Here is a 6,000-nt window from a genome sequence, read left to right as displayed (position 1 = left end):
TTCAAAAGAGGAGTTCCCCAAAAAGGTTTAAGCTTGGAAACATGAAAAACCAGGTGAACTTGAGACCCTTCCGACACTGCTAGCTTATACACCACCTTGCCTACACGACCGAGTATCTGGTAAGGCCCAAAAAAACGTTTACTCAATTTTGGGTTTGCCTTCCTTGCCTTTCAGCCAAACACAATCATCGATGGCGAAAACACAGTCACTTATGTGTTTATCGCTCTGAGCCTTCATCCTTTCTTGGGTTTTATACAAATTATTTTTTAGTTGGGTGATTAATAATTGTCTTTCATGCAAGGAGATGTGCAGTTCTTGCTCTGAACTTCGGCCAAATGTATAATCTATTATAGTCGGAGGACACCATCCATATAGAGCTTAGAATGGGGTCATGTCCGAAGATGAATGCTTAGAGGTATTGTACCAATACTCAGCCACAGACAAGAATGTGAACCACTTTTTTCGATGGTCACTTGTGAAACACCGCAAGTAAGCCTATAATCCTTAGTTTACCAATTTGGTTGTCTGTCCGATTTTGGATGATGAACGATACTAAAGCAAAGTTTTGTTCCATGCAGACGAAAAAATTCTTTCCAAAAACCACTCAAAAATAATTTATCTCGATCTGACACAATAGTTATGGGAATGCCTTGAAGGCGAAAGATCTCAGTAGTGAAGCGACTAGCTAACTGTGTTGCAGTAAAACGGCTCAGTAGTGCTACAAAGTGGTCGTATTTGGTCAATATATCCACCACAGCCCATACCACCGTATGTCCAAATGATGGAGGAGTGGAAGTAATGAAATCCATGGAGATGTCTTCCCAAACTTGTTGAGGCACATGTAATGGTTGAAGTTTTCCTTGCTGTTTTGAGGGCACATATTTGTTATTTTGACATATAAGACAATGCTTAATGAATTTCTTTGTTTCTTTGAACTGCCCAGGCAAAAAGAAGGAAGTTGCCAGTCTGGCCATGGTCGGTTTGAGGCCCGAATGCCCAATCGTCGGGGTTGAGTGATATTCAGAAAGCAATATGGCTCGCAACCCAATATCAGCAAGTATATACAGCCGTGTTTTATAGTATAACAACTCATTTTTTTCATGATAAATCTCCATCGAAGATTTTAAAATCTACTAACTGTTTACCTTCTTTTGTGGTATAAAACTGAGCAAACTTATTCAAAACTGATGGGACCGGAGAGCTCAAGGACACTAGGATCGATTATGGTGACTGACACCAAGATAAAGCATCAACAACTCTATTTTCTCGCCCAGGTTTGTAAAATATCTCATAATGAAATCCTTGTAATTTGGTTGCCCATCGTTGTTGTTCTGTGGTTTGAAAAGGCTGAGTTAACATGTGTTTCAAACTTTGTTGGTCTGTAAATATGCAAAAATATTTGCCCAGTGGATACTAATGTCATTTCAATACTGATTGTGTAACAACAAATAGTTCCCGAACATAAGCGGGGGCAGCTTGCATTCGAATCGATAGTTTATTGCTGAAGAAGGCTATTGGATGCCCATTTTGTGACAACACTGCACAAATAGCTAATGTAGACGCATCCGTCTCAACATCGAAGACAACATTGAAGTCTGGAAGCATTAATATTGGCCTTTGTGTAATTTTATATTTCATTTGTGTAAATGCATCTAGTGCCATAAACGACCATGTAAAGTGTGATTGTTTTAATAAATCTGTGAGTGGAGCAGCGTGAGAGGCATAGTTTCGAATGAAATGATAATAGAATCTAGTCAGCCCCAAGAATCCACTTAATTGTGTCAAAGAGCTTGGATTTTGTCGGGGTCGGATTGAATCCCCTTGGCTGACAAAATATGGCCCAAGTATACAACCGATTTCACACCAAAAATACACTTAGACATTTTAGCATAAAATTGATGATCAGATAGCAAGCGTGAAATTAATTGAAGGTGACTAACATGATATGTTAACGTGGGGCTATAAACCAAATATCATCAAAAATTACCAGCACAAACTTACATTAATAAGGTCTCAGTAGGCCATTCATTGCGAACTGAAATGTAGATATGACATTTGTAAGTCCAAAATGCATTACCAAGAATTCATAGTACGTATCTTTTGGTCTTACCCAAATCTGGTGATACCTAGATCGCAAATCAATTTTTGAAAAGATTGAGACGGTTCTGAATTCATCGAGAAGTTCATCAATAGTGGGAATCGAAAACGATCCTTCACTGTGATAGCATTGAGGCTACGATAATCAACACAGAATCGCCATGTTCCATCTTTCTTTCTCACCATCAACACCGGAGAAGAAAAATGACTTGTACTTGGGATGACAATCCCTTCATGCAACATGTCAGATAATAGTTTGGTCATGGCATCTTGTTGGTGGTGTGGGTATCTACAAGGTTTAGCATTAACAGGTTGAGAGTTGGGCAGTTGGATAATGCGGTGATCATGTGGTCGGGAGGGTGGTAGTCCTTTGGGTGGGTTGAATATGTGGGTAAAGGAGTCTAGGATAGTTTGGATTTCTGGGTATGGAGGGTTAGTTGGTAGAGTGGGGTTAGGTAATGTGGTAGTAGTAGTGGGGTTTGGTTATGGGAAGGAAATACAAAACATTTCTGCAATAGATTCAGTTTGGGAAAGTTTGTTTAATTGGTTTAGGAAAGGTATGTTTAATTGGTTTAGGGAAGGTATGTTTGGTGGTTGGGAAGTTTAGCCTATGAGGGTAATGGATTTGTTGTCATGGTGAAAGGACATTGAAGGTATGGCAAAGTCGGAGGTAATGTGTCCAAGTGTTTGTAACCACTCAATACCTAAGACCAAGTTTGCCTCTTGGATAGGTAGCAAGTAGAAGAGTACAAGAAAAAGTTGTTGTTGCAATTGTAGTGGGGTTTCTTTGCACACTCATGTGCAATAAATATGGTCACCGTTTTCCACCATTGCTGGAAAGTGAGGAGTGGGAAAATTCTCCAATTTGAGGAAATGGGCTACCTTTGGTTGCGTAACATTATGAGAGTTGCATGTGTCAATCAACACATGAAGTGGTTGACCATGAATAAGACCCTAAAATTTGAGTGTTCTAGGTGAAGGATTGTCTTTGAGGGCCTGAGCAGAGAATTGAAAATGAACAAATTCTTCAAGGTTCTCCGGTAGGGAATTTTCTACTATTATAGTAGGAGAAGTGTCTACTTGTGTTTCCAAGATTGGTTGTAGATTGCACAACTCAGTAGGGTCATCATCAGTCACAAACAAACAAAAATTCTTAGGTTGACATTTGTGACCAAAAATATATTTCTCATCACAATGATAACAAAGACCCTAGGCTTTGCGTTCTTGCATCTGGGTTATAGTTAAACGTTTAATGACCACTTTATTTTGTGGTGCAGAGACAGATCCAGTAGAAGATGAAACGTTGCACTGATTAGTGGGTCTTGGAAAATGTGCCACTGGTTTTTCATCATTTATTTTACTCTCAATTAACTTAGCTAAACTCATAGCATGACTAATTGAATGAGGTTGTAAAATGGCTAACTCCCGAGGAATTTCAACCTTAAGACCAGAAATAAAACAATTTAACATCATTTCTGGAGGAAGACCTACCACTTTAGCAATCAGTAATGGTGATAAATTGTCTCAATTTGAACAGCTCTGCTCGGTGGTTATCATAAGCTGATGGACCAAAACATTGTTGTAAGTCTCTAGTAAAATCATCCTAGGTTGTGAGCTGCTGATTTTGGAACATCCATTTATATCAGCTGAGTGTTTCTCCTATCATGGAAAAAGGCATTAACTCCATACATTTTTTAGGAGTAATCTGGTACAGTTGGAAGAATTACTCTACCTGAAAAATCCAGTCCATTGGTTTAGATCCATCAAATGAGTGGAGATTTAACTTTGGGGGTTTGAGATTAGGGAATTGATTGGAGGTAGAAAAGTGAGTGAAGGTGGAGAATGAATGGTTAGAGAAACCAGGGGGTGGAGAAGGATGTGGTTTAGGTTGGATCTGTGATTTCAGATCTGAAATGACAGATTGTAGCTCTTCATGTCTAGTGTTCATGGTTTGTGGCATAAGCTCCTGTCTAGCAGTAAAATGGAGCTTCATAGAAAATAGTTTCTCCATAATGTTGCTTAAAGGATCATCTAGAGGTTGAGAATAGTTTTTAGAAGGCATGAGGAAGATGAAAGCACCAAATTGATAGAGGGTTTCTACCAATAAGTGTTAATAATTCTGGAAATTGAAGAGAACAAGAGAGATTGAGCAATGCTCTATATATTTTTCATCTACTATCTATATAAGAATGCATTGAGCTAGCATTATTACAATATTGGACATCTTCCTTTTTTGTCACTTGGATTTTTAAAGGACAAAATTGTAAAACCAAATTTTTTATATTAAAAAAAATTCAAAAACCACAACTCTGCCACATTATTAGCAAAAAGGCATTCCAAAAGTCTTTTTTCAAAAACCAGAAAAAAGTTTGTCACACCTTATTATTCAAGGTTATAATAATAAAAGTCTGTCACGTTTCCAACACACCTTATTATTATTATAATAACAAAAGTCATTCAAATAATAATAACAAGGCCATTCATTTCAAGGTTTCTAACGTTTCCAACAAACATTATTATTATTATTATTATTATTATTATTATTATTATTATTATTATTATTATTATTATTATTATTATTATTATTATTATTATTATTATTATTATTATTATTATTATTATTATTATTATTATTATTATTATTATTATTATTATTATTATTATTATTATAATAATAATAATAAATAGTAGATAACAAAAGTCTGCCACGTTTCCGACGTTTCCACATTTTAAGATTATTATAATAAATTATAATAACACACATTAAAGCTACAAGGCCATTTATTTCTTCCAATCTATTACAAAAACTATTCGTTTCTTCCAATATATTATACGGCTATTCGTTTCTTCCAATCTGGTAGAAGGCTATTCATTTTGTCTTCATTTCTTCCAATCTATACGACTATTCGTTTCTTCCAATCTACTATACACATCTTCACTCTACTTAAGGTAACTGAGGTTTCATACTTACAGATCCAATGTTCTTCATTTTTTGTGTCATTATTTATTTTTTATATTTCTGATATTTGTTATATTTTACATTTGATGAACATGCATATATTCTAGAACTCAAGTTGTTCCTTTTTTTTGGATCTTCATCTAACGTTCTAGATCCGCTCTACATTCAATATTTTTTGTTAAAAATGTTCACTTTAACTTTATGAACATACATTTGTTTTGTACATCATTATGTTTCTTTTCGTACATGCATTTATTTTATCTTTGCTGAACATGCATGCCTGAAAAATGTTAACTTTGTTACTTTTTGGTGCTTAATATATATTTCTAGTGTATTTTTGTGTCATTATTTATTTTTATATTTCTGATATTTGTTATATTTTACATTTGAATGAACATGCATATATTCTAGATCTCAAGTTGTTCCTTTTTTTTTGGATCTTCATCTAACGTTCTAGATCCGCTCTACATTCAATATTTTTTTGTTAAAAATGTCCACTTTAACTTTATGAACATATCTTTGTTTTGTACATCGTTATGTTTCTTTTTGTACATGCATTTATTTTATCTTTGATGAACATGCATGCCTTCCACAACTAAAGTTCTTCTTTTCTTTTTTCCGATCTTCATCTTACTTTTTTTGTGTCTTCCTTTTGTAGCATTGATGATACTTTCACATTGTATGCCTTAAAAATGTTAACTTTATTACTTTTTGGTGCTTAATATATATTTTTGGTGTATTTCGATGTCATTATTTATTTGTTATATTTCTGATATTTGTTATATTTTACCTTTGATGAATATGCATATGTTCTAGATCTAAAGTCTTCCTCTTTCTTTTTTTGGATCTTCATCTAACGCTCCAGATCCGCTCTACATTCAAATTTTTTTGAATATGCGTTTGTTTTGTGCATTGTTATGTTTGTTTATTTATTTCTTGCTTTT

General features: G+C 34.8%; 1 long non-coding RNA gene across 1 annotated transcript; it reads left to right on the top strand.

The window, feature by feature from the left end:
- Positions 266–1,118, top strand: LOC109342581. Its single transcript, XR_002107092.1, has 3 exons — positions 266–489; positions 579–841; positions 944–1,118. It is a non-coding gene; the product is annotated as an uncharacterized LOC109342581 (long non-coding RNA).

This window comes from Lupinus angustifolius, chromosome LG03 (assembly GCF_001865875.1).
Source record: "Lupinus angustifolius cultivar Tanjil chromosome LG03, LupAngTanjil_v1.0, whole genome shotgun sequence".
NCBI classification, from domain to species: Eukaryota; Viridiplantae; Streptophyta; class Magnoliopsida; order Fabales; family Fabaceae; genus Lupinus; species Lupinus angustifolius.
Note: the sequence above shows the minus strand (reverse complement) of the source record. Positions and strands in the feature narration are given on the sequence as shown.